This window comes from Zerene cesonia, chromosome Z (genome assembly GCF_012273895.1).
Source record: "Zerene cesonia ecotype Mississippi chromosome Z, Zerene_cesonia_1.1, whole genome shotgun sequence".
NCBI lineage: Eukaryota > Metazoa > Arthropoda > Insecta > Lepidoptera > Pieridae > Zerene > Zerene cesonia.
Window position 1 is genome coordinate 11,862,465 of NC_052122.1, and position 20,479 is coordinate 11,882,943.

At 34.0% G+C, this 20,479-nt stretch overlaps 1 protein-coding gene across 1 annotated transcript in view; it reads left to right on the forward strand.

Moving 5' to 3' along the window:
• Window positions 1-992: 992 nt before the first annotated feature.
• LOC119835392 (abnormal cell migration protein 10) overlaps window positions 993-20,479 on the forward strand; it is a 119,007-nt gene continuing 99,520 nt past the window's right edge. Inside the window, exon 1 of the mRNA XM_038360148.1 lies at window positions 993-1,184. The gene's annotated coding sequence lies outside the window, so the exon portion shown is untranslated. The remainder of the gene's footprint in view (window positions 1,185-20,479) is intronic.

Consider the following 20,479-nt stretch of genomic DNA (forward strand, 5'->3'; position numbering starts at 1 on the left):
CGTCTTTCCACTGACATACTATGTTAAAATCCACTGGAAATAAATTTAAACCTTTACTTCACAACTTGCCTATTTCATATGGATAAATGAAAAGATTTCAATTCTCTATAAGAAATGAATCGACCATTCATTTCTTATGATATGATGATGCGATTCGCAGCTCTATTTGGGTCAAGCCAATTGTCATGCAATTTATTAGCACACCGTGTAGGCCTAACATGCCCAATAACGTAGTTCTGTTTACATTGTAGAAGTAAACTTCAAGATAGACAATATAATTTAATACCCGGGTAGTCTTGTTTCATAGTCATCGGAGTAAAGTCTAAACATCCTCATGAATATTACAACAATTCTGTACCCGGAAGTCGATTAATCCCTTTACGAATTAAATTTATATTATTATTTTTATTTTGTTCTTTTTTATGTGGAACAAAGCTAGTTCCTACTCCTCCTTTATGAGCTGCTACTTAAATTAACGGAATGACAAGAAAACACATTTCCTTTTTTTTAAATATATATAGCAAAAATAGTATTACAGCTTATGTATGTTAATGTATGTAGAACGATTAAGGATTCTTTTTTCATTTATTTATTTTTAATGCCATACATTTAAAAAAGGCATTATAAAAAGCGTTTGATACACCATCTGTAGTCAAAATGAGAACTTAATGCATTATAAGTATCAGTTTTATAGAAATGTAACAAGTTCCACGTAGGTTTGGTAGATGGCGCTTTGATAAATCGTCTTATTAGACTTTTGAATGAATTTACTTTTCCGGCTTGAAACAATTTTATGAAAATTCAAAAATCAAACAAAATATGACGATACTTTCTTATAGTAATTGATCGTTCAATAAAATACTGTAGCATGACATACCCATATTAACTAGATGGCGCTGTATCGAAAAGTTTATTTCCCTATAAGATAACTAGATGTCGCGCTAGTACACTATCAAATGCGCAATCACAGGACATTATGCTTCCGCCTATACATTACACAGGTTTAGCTATTCCGGTCCGGTGCCGCACGGAGTGCGGGTGATACAGAAACGTGCGATATGTTATAGGGAATGTTTATCGAAGCTTTATAACTGATATATTGTGCAGTGTGAAAAACTTGACATAAACAAAGTTTAATTTTGTGTTTGTGTTACGAGTTGGACTTACCACTACCGGCACGTACTGTAAGTGCATTTGTTAATAATTCGTACGCATTTAAATAAATGGTCTTCTACTGGATAACGATGTGTTATTAGCTGCCTAATCGTCCACTGTGTAAAGTTTATCGAACTTTTAAATTAATATCGGGAGCATATGATACTTGACTAACTTTATTTTTTATGTTTTGGATATTTGATATAATAACTAATAGATGTATATCCATAGCTATTTAACCAGAAGCTTAAACATTATACTACGTTTTTAAATTATGTTTTTTTTTAATAATACTTTTTATATGAATTATTTAGGCATAATTTATTTATTTGAGAAAATGTTAGGTAAACAGCTGTATATGCAGCAGAATTCTACATACATGCGAAAACATGTTAGACTTTTGTAAATTTTGTTAAATGTAAAAATTTATACTTAAAAAAATCCATTATTTTTAGCGCTTCCACACATGATTCCACACGAGACAAACAAACATGGCGGAATTGCAGGATGAATTTTCAAAATTTCACCACATTTCCCCATCCCGATGCAAACCCTTAAGCGTTGATCAGGGGACTTAAAAAATCGATCGACCCAAAGTCTAGGCTTAACTCAGGTCCCAACCGCAAACCGGACTAATTCTAGTACCCTAGTCGCCTGGGGGGACGGCTGACACCTACACGCCTCGTAGGCCGATTAAAAGTGGTTTATTACTGATATGAAGGGGATAGAATGCACAATGCAAATGTGTATGGCTGATAATCTGTTTTCTTATACATTCATATTGTCTTAATTCTAAACTTAAATTAAAGTAAATAAGCACATACAATCACTTAAGGACTCTAAAGCTAAATTCGAGAGGAGTTTGATAATAGAAAAAGAACCTTCAGAGCATATTATCCTTACTTATATTATATACCCGAAAGTGTTTGCTTGTTTGTTTGTTTTTCTTTCATTCACGTAGCGGCTTTTGTGGAATGTTTGTGTCTGGGGATAAGTAGGAGGCTAGGGAGTGATATAGACTACTTTACCGCAGTGAAACATCTCATCATAATGTATTACTCTCTCTCACATATAATGTATTACTAACACACCTATTTTTAAAAATTCCAATAAATGGCTCCAGTCCCACGACTATCTGATATGTTTTAACACTTTTTGACATGAATTTTGTCAGTACAGAAGTGGTGAACGTGGGTAAATATTTTTGATATCTATATAGACATATGTATTCATGTGTTGATACGTATGTTTATATGCTGTTGAAAATGTTTGAAAATAATGATACGTAAGGAAACGTGGATGTGAAAAAATCTATATTTTCATAACATTCTTTGTTTTAACTTTTACCTGATGTTCTCATGATATCACGCTTGGCGAAAATTACTAAATGACTTCTTGTGAAACAAATATTGTTTTTATTCCTAACTAGCTGTCCCGGCGAACTTCGTCACGCCATAGAATATTGTTTTGACTGATTTTCCACATCGTTCTCATCTTTTAAACCTTCCCTAGACCTACACGGGTATTTGTAGACCAAGATAAGATAAATCCGTTCAACCGTTTTCGAGTTTTAGCGAGACTAACGAACAGCAATTGTTTTTTTTTTTGTATTATAATAGAAGATTTGCGAATAGGAAGGTAGTACGTTTGCTATGCAATTTATGCATTTCTAACAATTTGTTAAAAATCTTGTTTGATCCAAATATTGATCCACGTTATTTTGGGTAGTTTCAAGGGCACTTGCATGCAGGTTCACAATTTTCTTACTATCATAAATTCAGCCAACTTTAAGCATACAGTCACGATATTAACTACCAAAAAGTTTCAAACATAAGACTTTTAGGATTATTGTGACTATTGACCCATGTGTCCGGGTTTATTTTAAATGTAAATACCATGTAATAGGTCCCATGTCCTAATAACTAGATACACGCCACGTGTGTCCACTAGCGATTGTAATAAAGCTACACATGTGGTGACATTTTGTTTTGCTTGAGGATTCAATTTGGAAATAAGGTCGTAATGCTTTGGATAATTATAAATTGAGTATCGAACTGTAATTCATATACTTGTAGCGAAATAGTTATATATTTAAATCGATTGAATTATTCGGTAACGATCCTAAAAGATAACTCATACTAGTACGTCTTTTTAGACTGCCTCTATATGATAATTTTTGTGACCATAGTTACACTATCAAAAAGATCAAATTTAACCAAATCTGTTCAGCCGTATTAGCCGTATTCATAACAAATGTTACCATAGTTTCATGAACATTTTTTATAGGGGTTATATATCATCTTACTTCGATGACGATCATCCCGGCTCCAACCGGACATCAAGATTCCTGCTTTATTTCAAGGTAGCATTTAATCGGGATAAAAAGTATCCTATCACCCTAGACAGCTCATACCCTGTCTGTATACCGAATTTCATCAAAATCCGTTCAGTAGTTTCAGAGTGAATGACGGACAAACAACCAAACAAACAAACTTTCACATTTATCATATGCATTAGTGAGATAAAAAAGGTGAAACCACGAAAGCGAAACCAAGGAAAAACTAACCTAACAAAAGGTAACATTGTTGAGTTGATTTTTATATGTCGCAATATTTATATTTCTTCATACAGTAATAGTGTATGGAAAATAACTGGTATCAATATGTAATTAATAACGATAAACATGTTATGTTTATTTATAGTTTTCTCTTTAATTACTTATTATTATAATCAAATTGATGAGATTGATGGGACGCCAATATAAGAACAAAATATAAAATATATTATTTATCTATCTTTCTGCCCACGTAGTCGAAGGTCAAATAGATATTCCGATTATTATAATAAAATAATGATAAAGGAAAAATAAATATAAATATAAAAGATATGTCTTCGTTTCCCCCGCATAGTCATCCCGGGGGACTTTCGGGATGAAAACTTGTCCTTTCTAAAACTGTATCTGTATCAAACTCCAACAAAATCGGTTCAGTGGTTTAGACGTGAAAGAGTGGCGTACAAACAGGCCAACTTACTTTCGCATTTATTACATTAGTAGGGATTTTGTATTAGTACCTAGACACTGACACGATTCATATAATTTTGATAAGTAAATTCACATTAAATTCTTTAACACAAAGAAAAAATTTCAAAATTCTAAGTGACTTTTTGAACATTTTAAATTTGAGGTTTTTCATTCATATTTTGAGTTAAATATTATCTCATTCTAAAAGTTGTAAGCGCCAGATGACGTCATTCATGAGGAGGAAATCGTTTTTTTTTTGCGTGTATAAAATGTTGTCAATTATACATAATAAATAATTAAACCCTCAGCCATCGCGTATACATATTCCAAAAATTCACCAATTCCAGCAGTTGATACGTACAAACATAAAAACAAATTCATAAGCAGGCACATAGCGATAGATGTGACATGAAACAGATGGGCAAGTTGAGATAACGCTACAAATCAATGGAGGAAGCGATGCGGACCCTAAATGATCAATTGACATAAACCTTGTGCATCACGACACGCTAAGATATAAGCTATTTGATGCCCGCGGGTTCGCGTGAAAGAGACTGTTTTGAGGCAATTGTGATCTGAATGCATTCCATTTTTATATTAATAACATAGAAGAGCTTGTAGCTTGAGCTAAACAACTATTGAAAAAAAAATTGTTGTTATTATTGTATAAGGAAAAGTTATGTTTATAAATCTCAAAAAAAATAAGGCAATATTATTTATTAAGCGTGTCAGAAAATAATCATTTACAGTAGGGTACATAAATTCTTAGAAATATTTTTATAAGGTTCTTAGAGTTAATACGTCTAATGAGACGATTGAAATAAATAGCTTTCAGACTCAACAAATAACAGAGATTGATGAATCTCTACCTCCTCCTAACATATAGCGTCTCACTCTCATCAACACACATACAAACAAATATATCCACAGCTAACACATATCACTCGTAAACAATCCTACTTGATACGAGCGCTAATAAAATAGCTGCAGCAATGTACTCACTGCAGCTGAGATAAGGGCTCGCTCTCATTGGACACGTATAATCGAATGCGATATATCTTAAGTAAACTACGTATATTAAATGAATTACAAAACTCTGTAAGTCATTAAAAATGGGTGGGAATTGTGATTTAAATTAACAAATGAATACGTTTTTTTTTTAAATTTTGTTGGTTTTTTTGAATGTATATTCTTATGTAAATTCCATACCGATGTACGGGATAGGCAATTCTGGGATGATGAAACGAATATGCTGATTTAATTACATAAAACGAATTTAACTTCATAAAATTTAGAAAAAAGTGACTTATAAGAAGATTGCTTAAATGAAACCTCTGTGGTATACGACAATAATGCAAACAATATAAAACGTGATTTACTATAAAATTATACAAGTTATTACAAACAGTAAAGACTGTTTGTAAATCAGATTACCTCACCAATTTCATGATTACAAATACTCCATGACCCCTACAAGATACGCGCGTCGATACAACACAGAGGTCACCCAATTCTGGCCCGTCGGTTCCTTATAAAATTGTTCTCCTACTCCAGTATCAGTATGGCCGCGTCCCAACATCCGAAATCATTTGAGGCAGCGCGGTCAATGACCCCGCATCCTCCTCACCTAATACTAAATTGTTAGTACCTACATAGGGATAGAGGATAGGATATCTTGGAGATAGGGGTCGATCCGTCCTGTTATATATGCGAATTGATATCTACGCTAATATTATTGGGGGGAAACTTTTGTATTTTTGTATGTTTGTCACGCAAATCATTAGACCGATTTCAAAAATTCTTTCACCATTACAAAGCAGTAAGTTCACTGACTGATATAGGCTATATATGTATCACGGGCGAAGCACGGGCGAACAGCTAGTCTTATAAAAATGCGTGGTCGATAGACATCTTAAAATAGGTATAATACAGCAACGCGTGAAGATAAAAAAAAGTTCTTTAAGACTATCGACTTTTCTCCTTAGGAGAGATCCTATCGAATCGGATCGCAACCCGAACCGTTAAAAGTTTAAAAGTAAGAAAACAGTATAAAATATTTATCGTTATGATCAATGTTACATGTAAATGCAATAATTTTCATTAATTGCATTTCGCTAGTAAAATCACATATTTTGAGACTTCTAATTAAAATTATAGATGTGACTGTGTATGCACACCGTGCGAATCGGGGTTGGAAGCTATGGTGACTGTATGACAAACAATATCCCTGAAACGGGAGTAACCGTTAAATTAATGTACTTGTGTTATGTTATTTCATATAAATAAAATTGATATATTAAATAAATTCCGAAATAGGATGTTTCACTGTAGTAAAGTACACTATAACACTAGCTATAAGTCTAGATTTCTATCTCTCCAGTTACAAGAATCATACTCTCAAATCGCTCCATTGGCACGTGAAAGAAAGATAAACAAACACACATACGCGTTTATAGTGTTGTTACGTTTTAAATACTCAAATATCACCAATATTATATAAACAACTGCACCGTACCCGCCTTTATTAGAAGTCGGTTGAATAATAAAGAATGTCAACGTAGTAGCATCGATTACGCTACTTGAAAAATTACGGTCGTCACGCAAAAATGCTATAATTCTATTATTTATAAGATAATTCCAGTTTGTGCTTCACTTTATCAGGTTGTTCCTATTACATCATACTCAATGTTGATAAAGGCATTTAGAATTCTTATTTGAACTGTTACCTAATTGATGTAATGGATAGTTTTTAATGTTTCGTTTTTTTTTTGTCTTTTTATTTACATTATGGATGGTTAATGGTGGAATATTTAGAATCTAAAATACTTGTAAATTTAAAATGCATTTGTACTAAAATATAATATATAAAATGAATTGATAACTTTAATTCGGTTCTGTAAATGTCAAAGTGACATTTCACGCTTATTGCCGCCATGTTTTTCTATTAAATGATATGCTACATTAACAAACATTAGGAAAACAAATCAATTCTAATTATAATAACGTTGCTGGTTACTTAAAAAAATAAATCTAAAATTCAGCTTTAATTTAGGTAAGGTAGTTCTAGGCTTGTCTTTATAATATACAGTGTGTGAGATTCACTTTTGTAGCCATCTTTGTTTCTCTCACACGCATGTACAGAAATTGCTGTAAAATCTGCCCTTATCTGTTGGTGTAATTTCATATTCTATCAATATTTATTCAATTTTAAGCGTCCCCGAAAACTAAGGCTGTCTCGTCAAGCCAAACATTCGTTTCATAGGGCTTATGGGCTATGGCATTCGGAGGGTTCCCGCCATAGGGTTGTCATCTAGATATCATTGAAATAAAATTAAAACCCCACAAAAAAAATAATCTTAACTAATAAATGCACTGTTAATATTGAATGCTAAGTACATATTTCTTCTGGAAATAATATTAAATTCTATTACCTTTCTTATTCCTTACTTAACTCTTCCCATTTAAATTTGAATTGGGCTTTTGAAAAACATAATAAGCACAAAATTATTAAAAAAAAAGCAGAATTGCCTTAATCGTCTGATTAGGTTAAATTTAAATAGGACCACATGGAAGGATCGCAAATAAAAAAGTATCATAAAAAATCGATTCACCCACTAAAAAGTAGGAGAAAACTTTGTAATAAACACAAAATAGACGAATTGAGTACATCCTCCTTTTTTAAAGTCGGTTAAAAATATATCGCTGTTGATGCCCATTACAACAAAAAATAAACTCACTCCAAATAAACTATTTTACGTAAACGTAAACAGTAAACACGAATAGCAGGAAATATTCAATACATTTATTGCGCAAGTGACAGCCCTACCCTGCCCTCGGTGAGTCACCATTTCATATACGGGAGGGACACGCGAACCTCTCCCTGCCTTGAATAATCTAATTTGGATATTTGAGGGACTTCCAGACGTTGAAATGGCATTAGACACGTTGACTAACGCCTGTGTGACCACGCGTCTCGTTTGCTGGCAACCGAGCTTATTATAAGGCAATCTTAGGTAGAAGATATTACCTTTATGGTAGAAGTAAAAGAGCTTTGAAGATAACGTTGGTTAGTGATATTTGTACCATGGTACACGGTGCAATGCTGTGGACGAACACTTACTTTAGTACGCGCACAAAACGCGTCACTGGTTGAATAATGTATGTATTCAATGCGATAATACAACAAAGGACTGTCAAACATTCGTCAACATTAAATTTAGTCAAGTGCGAGTCGGACTACCAGTACCTCCAAAAAATTGGTTACTGATGCAGTTTATAACCGTGCCAACATTTGTTAAACCAATTTTTATTATTTATTGTTATAGCAGAAACAGAAATTCACCATTTCTGAAAATTGCAACCGTCGTTCACGTGTCATACGGCCTGGTGAAAGATAGACAGACAGACAGATGGACAGTGAAGTCTTAGTAACAGGCCCCTTTGGACGCGTTAACCGTTAACCTAAAAAGTACAAGTATCCATACTTTTCCATCAGTTATTCATAATAAAAAAGTTATCCATATTACATACAAGGTGTATCTTTCATTTAGCCTAAGAATTATAACAAAACCCGCGCTAATTGTGTATTAACTAAATTTAAATAACTCACTGAAACTAAATACATGATATTCATTCATTTATTCAAATTGTCAATAAAATAATATTTCGTGTTGTTGTTATTTTGTGCTTGGTAGAAAAAAATAATTATTAATAACTAATTATTTATGTAAAAATGTTGACAATTGTACGCCACATGACAGACCACAGACATTTCGTATAATGTAATACCTACCTTATAACCTGTGCATATTGTGATAAATCATTTTGAATTTGTATTATGAATTAATAATGAACATATCTAAATAGTAACTTTGTACCACATTTTTTAAATTTTTATTGTTTAACTGTTCGCCTCATCTTGACACGTGGTACATATAAATGCAGCTTTCTTGTGGTGAAATAATCGGTCCAGTTGTTTTTGAGTGAATTAGAAACGCACTCACAGACAAATATTTTCTCTCTATAATACTATATCATGTATTGTTATAGATATAGAGTACAGTAATGCTGCTGCTATTTATGAACCAAAGTTTCCAAAAACGAAAGTGGTTATTAATTCAATCGGATTATTTTTACAAAAACCAACGTCGTTTACAATTATTTATTATATGTCATTACTTTCGCACTAGCATTAATACCTTTGACGCCTCCTTGGTACAGTGGTAAACGCGTGAGCGTAGAACCGAGGGTTCCTGGGTTCGATTCCCGGTGGGGACAATAAAAAAAAAATTTCTCAGTCTGGCAGGACACAGAAGGCTGATCACCTACTTGTCCATAAAGAAAATCGATCAGTGAAACAGATGTATATCATATGCCCCATACCCCAGTACACGGGACTTCACTTTATTAATACCTTTACGAAAACCCTGACCGAGCCGTAAAGGCTTTATCAACGAATTATCGTCAATTTCTTAATGTTCCTCTCACCAACTCACTTAAACACCTAGCAGGAATACTGTAGGAACCTTATTAATTATTTATGTTCATATAACAACTGCTTATTGTCTCAAATATGATACAATGTAGAACAACAGAACAACAATCCAAAGGCAACTATAAAGCGTTATCAAAGAGTCAACACTACGTTAAAATACCTTCGATATAGGTATATTGCGAAAACCTATCAAAGGATGTTTTACTGTTGATAAGTCGCGACGTCGCGTGCAGACAACGCCGGGGGGAGGACGTATATAAGGCTATTTGTGCCTACTTTGCTATGTAGATAACTAAATAAATAGGGGCATGAAGACTTTTTGTTGTGACCGCGTTTTAGTTTAGTCTTTGTACAGGGCAGAATTTGAAATTTCTATGTATGAGAATTATCGAGTCCTCCTGTGGGGTATGGGGCTGTATTTCACATCTATATCACTGATCGATATATCTTATAAGCATCTGGCATGTTTACTTGAACACGTTTTATATAATTTGTATATAATATACAGGTGAAGTTAATAAAACCTACTTCTTTAGACTCGATTTCGACCCACTTTAAATGGACCGATTTAATTTGAAAACTTTGTACGCTTATCAAGGATCGGTGACATAACAATAATTGAATGAGTTATCTTTTTATGCTGATTAGCATCAGCTGGATTATAAAATATCCTTACGTTTTCGCTGTTTTTGGGAGGGTGTTTCTATACTGGCATTATTATATGCCGTAAATAAGCTTTCCTGTCAGAATATTGTTAAGTATTTGCTATAAACATACAAATATCAAAATCAAACAGTATTTTATTATTGGATTAGCCTTGAAACCCTTTACTTTTATTAGATTAAGAGATATAATGATTGTGCAGCTAGACCTATCATAAAAACTGATAAGCTTACGAATTGTATGGTATTGTAACAATCGTACATACAAACAAACGTTACATATAAACAAGTAGTAAGTAGTAAGAAAGTAGTAAGTAGTAAGTTAAGTAATAAGTTACTACCCAGGTGTAAACGGCGCCAAGATGTCGGGATTGAACCCGTGACTGCCGTGACCCACCGGAAGCGGGACATTATGTGTCAGCTGTGATCGATTGACGCAACTTCCGGCATGCGAATGCTGGTAATTAATGCTATAGTTATAGCCCGCGATGTTGTCTGGTGTTGCGCTGTTGTCGTGAGTCTCCATTTATGTACTAATTAATAGCCCAGAAATATTTATTTACTACGGGGTTTCTTTACGAAATATCGGAAACGCATTTGGTTCTTGACCTCTCAAAGGTGAATGGCTGGTGTTCCCTGAAATGGACAAAGAAACACACAGATGAGAATGCCAACGTTACACTTTAGAATATTTACAAGAAAACATTACATTTTCAAAAGTACCATTTGTCAACATAATAGACTGGGAGTCGGTATGAATCGGGCCAGCTCGTACTGGGAAAGGTTCGACCACCTTCACACACACCCCCACAATAAAGCGGCGTGATATAATAGCATGCGAATGTGTTTCGTGCGATGGCAGGGTAGCTGGAACCCAGTTTCCTTTTCCTCGCCCTTCCCAGTCCATTCCTTTATTCTCAATCCTTTTCTAGTTCCTTCCTCTGTTAATTTCCATGGGCGGTGTTGTTCGGTTATCATCAGGCGAACCACCAGCTCAGTTGCGCGCTTATAATAAACCCACGTCCTCTACACATTATGCATCACAACACAACACTTGGTTGCGACCTGTCATAAAGCACAGACATGAACTCATAAACCATGTTGTCATCGTAAATGTGAATAATTGGTACAACACGGCGCCGCAGTGACGTTTTCTTATTGATCGATGCACTGACGAGACCGTGTGATCACGTGCAATTATACATTTTGCTTTTAACATTGAAATGAACTTCATATCGTAAGAAGCAAAGGTCATAGTGTACAACGCTGAATTGTTTTATAAGACACTCGATAAATTTGTCAATAATTATAAAGAAGTGGTTGATATTAATACGTTTAGTTGCCACTGGGTAAACTCTACTAATCATCATACTTTTATAGATATTTCTATAGATCTGATAAAAACCAACAGCCATGTGTTATAGTGGATTTCACAAATAGTGATGTATCAGCACAATGCGACCTCTTTTGGATTAAATAGTTACTACGATGGAATCAGCAAAGAACGATGAAAATTTTATGTCAAATTTATGAATATGAATAGATTAATTAATTATCAAAGTAACACTAAAACAATTCATCAAAAAAAAAAGATAAAAAAACACGAGAGGGATGTGCGATACAAAGCCGTCGATTGAAATATCCCATATTAATAAAACAGGCTTTGACAAACATTGCTCTATAATTTTCATATCGCATGCCTACGGGGCAAATCGCATCGATAACCTGAATATCCGTTCAGGATGACCCGTTAGCTCCTATATCCGTCACTCTGGCAAATGGAAATCGAATCGGCGACATACCTCCGCATCTATTGGAATGTCAGCTGTGCATTTATTTGAATGTTTAAATCTATCAACAACTATATGGAAATGCGCTTGAATCTTGCCGCAACGCCACCTCATTGATCTTTTATTGATATGATTTTCGGGTACTTGTAGCTTCTTTCATGAGCAACCTGAATGACCCCGATTTTTGTCTTGTAAATGTTGAAGGTTGCGTACATCTTCTATACAATACAAACACGTTTTTAATAGCTTAATTTGTGTGGAACATCATTTAAAACATGATTTTCAATTAAAAAGGTACAAACGTTAACAGTAGATGTAAATTTTCATTACTTATCAACGATTCATAGCTTATACAATACTAAACGTTTTCCATCAGAACACGAAGCTATTTTATATACATACGATTTATAGCGAGTTTCTATGTTATTTAAGTAGAAAACCTACATTTGCAATAACATTTGATAGGCTGGCTTGTACAATCAATCTCAAACACGTTTTTTTTATTTAAATCCTTACAAATATAGATTTCGTTTCTTTTCGCCAATGCTAATGAAACAATTTATCCAGAAAGTTTCACGCGAACGATAAGTAAATAACTAAAATTTGAAAAACAAATAACTGCGTAGCTTAGTGGGAACTTAAACTGGAGTATAGGGACAGATTACTCAATAGCAACGTGTTATCGCCTTGTATAACCACATGAAACATATCACGACAATACCTCGGAGACAAGTCGCGTCACAAAACAGCCGACAGCAATGCTACAGAGCGGCATCGCTTGTTAATCAAGTCGATAATAGCAGCGACGCTAACTCGATTTGTGGCCACAACACCAATTAGGGCTGTTACGCGCGCCCGTTGGTTGCATTGCGAATTCAATCGGCAACGTGTGTTCTTAGTTCACGTTTTGTTTTGGTGAAGTAAATTTATCGAAAAAGAATTGTATATAGTGTGGTACATGATACACTAGCGGTCTCGTGTTTTATCCGCGGTAAATATATAGCCTATAACAGTCATAACACAAGCATATCCAACGGTGAAAAACTTTTTGTAATCGTTCCCAAAACAAATGAAATAAACGAAAATTAGATTGTTTTAAGAAAATCTAAGACGCGAAACGAACTGTTTTTGTCATAACAGAAGTAGACTATTAATACATATCGTTTAAATATTACCTATGTGTAATTGGTCGCATTAAACATGAATTTATAAAATATATACAATAAATCACACACAGTTAATTATTTAGTACACTTAACTCACCTTTATCAACACTTCCCGCCTCTTATCAGATTAGGAAGTTAAGTATTTATTGAGCAAATATAGGACATTGCCCGCTACGATAGTGTTCGTGAGAATCCATGTGTATTTCCATTGGGTGTTTACGCACTCTACAAGGTCTGAAAGACGATTTTATAGAAATAAATATACCTTATAAACAACGCCATCTATGTCTGAATAAGTCAAAATTATTTTCAAAATAACTGGCAACCTATAGTTCCCTTTTATAAACAGCTTATATGAAAAAAGGTGTGTGTGCGTTTCACACACGATAGAAGTGAAACTTCAGTAAATCGACAAAAGAATGAGATGAATATATATAAAATATAAAATGGTATGTCTATTTCTGTCTCATTCTTTGCCAGCTTCATTCTACACATTTTTGCATTTGTGTCTCTTACCTGTCGTTTTTTCCGTTGCATCAGGTTTGAAATCACAACGATTCTAAGGAAGCTTCACTTCAAAAATCTGCATTATTCACTATAATATTTAATAATTCCCATTCATCCGCCACCAATCTGAAAAAGGACACGATAAATGCATTTATTCAGCTACGATTGGATCAACCAGCCATCTCTCGAAATAGCTCATTCCGCAATATACCCAATATAATTAAACCTCTTCGTTTCACATTTCTCTATCCTCACATATATATAAAGACGGTAAGGAATTTTCTAATTTCCTCCAACGAAAAAACTTGGAAGATACGCACCGTTCAAATATTGGCAGCGTAACAAAAAGCCTAGAAGGATCGATATAGGTAGATAGCGCACGTAGTGGCGAAATGTATCGACATCTGGTCCCACAACTTTCGTATTTCCTGTATATTTCATACTATGTCGCTTGTATATTTATATCTATGTAAGAATTGACAGACTGTAGTCTGTGGCTGGACAAGACAACAAAAGAAACAGGGGAATTTAATGTATTTTATGTTCATAATTGAACACAACATGTGTCTGTTATTTATATTCATCTATCTATATCTTCCATTAATCCTATTCTATAACCTACATCCTACAAATCGACAACTTGTATATATGTTAAGCAATGCTTCCAAGATAACGCTTCTTAGGATGCATATTTAAAAAAAGCTTAAAAAAGATTTAATCCTTATTTAATTGAAACTAACGATCGATGACCAGAATATTCGAGCATTTATCTATTATACATACACAATACTGCACCAAACCATGACTTTGGAAAATATGAATTTTAACATAAAACTCCACTAACACCGTCAAACATTGAATAACTCCAATACTAAAGAGGGGTAAACAAAGCGGCTGGAATTCTATTCACGGTCGAGAATCTCTCATCCATTCCAGACCAATCTAGGCTAGACTAGGTATTGTCTCCTTTGAGCTAGGTCCGGTGTTTTGAGCTAACACTAGACTCGTCGCATTCGGAGTCGTTTCGCTCATTTCAACATGAATTTGTCTGGAAAGTGAATATCGGTGTTAGAATAAACACACTCGGACTTTCGCAACATTATCCAGACTCGACTTAGTATATTGCAACTGCATTTCGAGATATACTTGGGGCTTCCATATGAATATTGTATTCATAAATAAAATTAGTGAAGGACAAAAAACTTTGCGTTAGCTAGCTAGTATCTGTATATTTGAATTTAAAAATACAAGTAATTATAAAAAAGCAGTGGTGGCTCAATGATGAGGCGTGCTTAGTAAGTCGGGAGTTCAAGACCAGGCGAGCGTGCAAATTATAAATTGATTTTTAAACTTAAAACGGTGAAGGAAAACATCGTGGGGAAAACGGCACTTCTAAGAATCAAAAGTTCGACGACATGTGATTGTTGATATTACGATTTAAATAAGTAATAGTTTGGTATCCATATTAATAAGATAAAATTGAAGAGTTTGTTTGTTGCAACGCGCTTGTCTCAGTCACTACTGGACCCATACTGTGGTACATACTGTGGTATAGATCGCTAGTACATACATGTAGTACTAAAAGTTGTTGCTACGTAAGTTTGAGGTTTCTGTTCTTCTTTCTGGCACAACACATGTGCGAATGTTTTTCATTAAAATGTTATAGCCTTGCTCTTGTTTTGTGTTATTTGGGCGAAGCCACGCGCCTTCCTTCACTTCACGGAAAAGTTTAGGTTGTTTAAACAATCTGCAGACTAAAAAACAATAATAACTTAATAGAAATTTACACTTTTAAGTAATAAAGTACATACTCCATGGGCATAGCAAATGAAACAATGCAACGGGAAACGTAATTAAAAAATAATCATAGCTTAATATATTCTAAAAAAAGTATTTTATTATAGCCAGTTTTTCACAATTTTGATTAAGATGGCAGGAAAATATATTACTAGGCCGGTAATGGCTTGATCCCAGAGACCCTGTGATCTTATTTTAGATGGAAGAATAATTACGAAACGTGTATAAAACTTACAAATATAATGTCATCCGGGCGCAGCCGGGACTAGGAGCTAGTTTTTTTAACTGAACCATAAATCTTTCGCAGCTTGATAGCTGTTTAATTCTTTCTAGTAGTCATAATTGAAATGAACGCCAACTTTTAAGTTAAAACCGCGTGGGTTATGGTAACATAATGTCACAGTATATGAAAGTTGCCGTGGGTGGTGTAGGCGGACTGGTGGGTCATTTGACCCACTGCGTCACTGGAACTAAGGTTCATGCACCCCATGTAGTCAAAATCGTTTATACAAAGCGCCTTATGAATTGCTTGTCTCGCTTTCTTATATAAAAATAATGTTCAGAAACGGACTGTTTATAAATAAAAATTACTTTTACAAGGGCCGAAGTTTATTGTTGTTTGTTTATTTAACGTAGTAATTGATTGAGGTTAGATTCGATACAAAAATTTACATCAGTTTAATTTATTTCATAATCAACAAAGATATAATTTGTTTACAAAACACAATTTCGTATTGTATAAGGTTTGATGGGTTTGTTTACTAAATACACCACTCAAAATATATGTTTATTTTGTCTAGAGGCTCATTATTTCAAAATAACATAAGTATATTAACTTCTCGAAGGGATTTTGTTTGCAAATAATTGATTTCTTAGACGTTATTTTGAATTGTACCTTCATGCTACAATATTATAGTAAGTGCCTACAAATTGTTCATTTATCTAAAGCTTTGAAGTCTTTTACTCGAATATTCATTCTCCAAGCATAACTTTTTCTCTGAACATCAAGATAAATTGTTTCCTTATTATTCTTGAAAGAGTCTTATGCTATTTAAAATGCACTTTTATTAAAAACAACGGGTAAAGCCGCAAGTCACAGTACACAGTCGTATTCTATTCTTACACACGCAACACTAATCAGCTGATGTAGCGGGATCTCGTTAGAACCTTGTGGCCAATAAACAGTGCATTTAAATCTAGCCTTTTCTCTTGAAACAGAATAAGTGTGAAATTCCCTTGTAGCATTTTCAATTTCAGTGATGCTATTGAATTTTTCATCCTGTACGGTTGTGCCCTATTTTTAACTTAACGAACCACTGAATTTCCAACGGTTACGTTTGAGTTTAACTACTAAAAGATGTATTTTATCGATAACTTTCAAATTTGAGACTGATGAATGAAATTGAATTACGTTTCGAATAATATACTTTGAGAGACCTTCAAAAGTACATTCGCGCGCTGATCACTCATTCGCCCGATTACGCGAAAGCATACTCGTAAGTACTGGACGACATTTGCAAATAATTTTTTTTCGTACCTGGATGCACACATTCGTACATTGCGCGCAAGTGACTATGTATATATGCAAATCTACGAGCAGTTATAATTACGTTTGGCATTTTAGAATGCAAATTTCACTAATGCAATTATTTCATTAATGCAATAATTTCATTAATGATTTGTTGTCACATTCGTAGTGGCATTTTATAGCGGTGCTTAATAGTAAAATCCCTGAATAGTTTGACGCAATGAATTACAAGACAGAGTTTAAAAGTTATTACAATTTGGATTTATTCGATGAACGCAATGAAGACGCTAAAATCGATACCGACAAGTCTTTTGCTTTTAATTTGCATTTCATACTTAGACGGGTTTTTGCATACTATTTTATAGGGCTGCCACATGTTTCAAAATAATAGATTATATATTTATACCATCTAGCTGACATGTTTCTTCAATTTCTAATAAATATGTAATATTTTATGTACTCATGTAATTATAATTACTAGTTATAGACGTTTTGGTACTCACAATAATTTTATACATAAAAATAAATGTATAGAATAATATAAAAAATGTAAAACTTTATTTCTCGAAATAATATTACTAAGAAATATAAATTGATTCAATAAAACAATCAAATAATAATAATAACTAAATACACTATTATAAAATTAACTTTCCCAAGTGCTGCTAACTGCGTTGCACTCACTTTAAGCCACGTGCTACATAAATCTATTAAAAGCTGCCTATTTATAGCATTTGAATGGGCAGCCGGCAGCCCTAAATGCGTCTGCACTATGATCTTAGGGCCCGTGTTGGAAGGCCGCTGTTTGCTGCCCGGCGGAAGCGACAGCGGGTTAGCAGATGTCACATATCTTCGAGCTTTTTGATTCTTGGACACACCGGGTGCCTCACAATGATTTCCTTTACCATTTCGATTAGTGGTGATGTACGATTTTATTATAAATTAGTAATTATTCATAGAATTGATTCAAAGTGCGACATAACAAATGCGTTATAATTCTCCGGGTTTTGTGGATGTTTATTGGCGGCGTCAGTCACCACTTACAATCCGGTTATGCGCCTGCTCGTTTGCCCGCTATTGTACAAAATAAAAACAAAATTCTACAAAAAAACTCATTGTAATGAATACATGTCTTAATAAATTTCTGTAATCGCTTCGGTCCGCTTACGATCCGCTTTCCCTCCGCTTAGATCACCGCTCCCGCTGCACCCCGGGTGCGGCATCACCGGCATCGATCAGACGGCCCTTTTGCCGCCTTTGAAACACCGCACGCACTCATGTACACAACGGGCAGTCACGATTTAAAACCGTATTAAATCATGCTTGGTATACGGGTACAATACCCGGGTTTATTCTCGATTGTTACTGTCTTTTATTGTAAGGGCTGAGTACGCTTCGCACTCGATGTCAAATCTTTTCGTAGTCACCTAATTGGAACGGAACTCAAAGTATGCAATAAAACATACCTTACGAGTATGTAAAACTTCGAGTTGTCTTTATTCGTTGTATTTGCCTTATATTAGTTCTTATTAATCATCCTTATAGCCTTCGACACTGCGATTCACAGAGCAGAGAAAACAAGGATTAAACATTATAATATATTCAGTTCATGTATAGAATTATAAACACAGCGCCATCTCTCATCTCTCATATCTCTATCTATCTCTAAAGTGATTTAGGTCTAATTAAATTGATGGTTGTCTAACAGAAAATATATATTTATTACCAGTTAGCCTCAGGGGGTCCATTCAAAGTCTATCTAGACCCACTTTAACTGTAATTTCATGTTGATAAATATATTGTTACAATATAACACTTTCTTGAAAACAAATGAAAATCGCTCATAAACACTATATATCGTAGACATCAACTTAAAAAACGGCTTTGTCCTTCAATCTACAGAATTTGTTACTGATTCTATCTACCGATTAAATAGTAATCTGAATCACTTTAAGGGAATCCTGAGACATCAGTACTCAAAGTACCTATAGATTCCACTGTAGTAAAAAAAAGTAAAGTACGAGTGGCTTTAGAATATCTGCTAATTTGATAGCGTAATGAAATCATAGTGCGACTCGTATAAATTTGATTCTATAAAATCACATAGACCTCTAAACATTTCTTCTAACGATTAAAACCCTTGGTGAAATAGAACAAACCTCTCCAATTTTATATAAAAAAAATACACTTCAATCAACTTTATAATTACATAGTGATTTACTTTTTCAGTACAATCAATAGATTTTTAATAAATCACGTAATCTTATTTATGAGTAATAATGTGCACGCATGTGTGCGTGCGGCCCTGTGTACCGTCACGGCTCTTCTAGACCGTTGATTCGTTGATTGCATAAATGTGTGCGTACGTCATTCTAGTTCATGCAGTTAACACACGGTTCGGAAAGGGTGCCTAAAATCCACACCCATTACATTTTTGTATTCAAACTATATTTAATAGTTCATTAACAATTCATTGTCATACTAATGACCGTGTTCCGGTATTTGAGATTTTTGTTATCGAATCTATTCTTACTATTATTAAGAGTTCGCTTGTTAGTTCGAATGCTTTACTCACGGGAACTACTGGACCGATTTTAAAAACTATTTCGCTTTTGTATATGAACGTGATCTTGAGGTTATATAGGTACCACGAGCAAAGCTGAAACGGTTCACTTCACAAATAATAATACATAACAATACTTTTGAATTAACATTTCACACTCATATTAAGCTTAGCCTGTATTATGAAGACATGTAAATCTGTAGCTATGTACACACAATTCTTTCACTATGAACTACCTGAAGCGATGAACATTAATAAGTTAGTGCACTTGTAGTCGAAGTCAAGTCTTAGGATGGTTTGTAGCTCTTGAATTAGCAGTCTAGAAGATAGAGTGCAATATCAGCCAACGTAGCCAATCTCATATTAGCAATTAGTAGCATTTTGTTTAACATTCACCAGTTAGGTTATTTTAAATACATTGTTGCCATAATGTATAACAGCATTGATTTACACGTTTCCTAATAATTCAACATTACAAATTGACCGCCAATACTTGAAAATTAATTCTGCACCGAAATTTAACATAAATAAAGGCAACCGTGTCAAAAGCTTGTTTTAGCGTTCACGCACAATTAATCGAATAGTGCAATAATAATTGTATTTTGATACAGTTATGTTTAGTGCAAAATTAATTTTCGACAAACAATAACAACACTTACAAACATTTCACCAGCAACTTGGATTCTTGCGCAAGCTTTTAATGGTTAAATAAAATTCAAAAATTCAAAAATTGTTTATTTGGAACGAAATTACATAGTGCACTTAAACCAAAATTAACGATGACACCCATAAAAG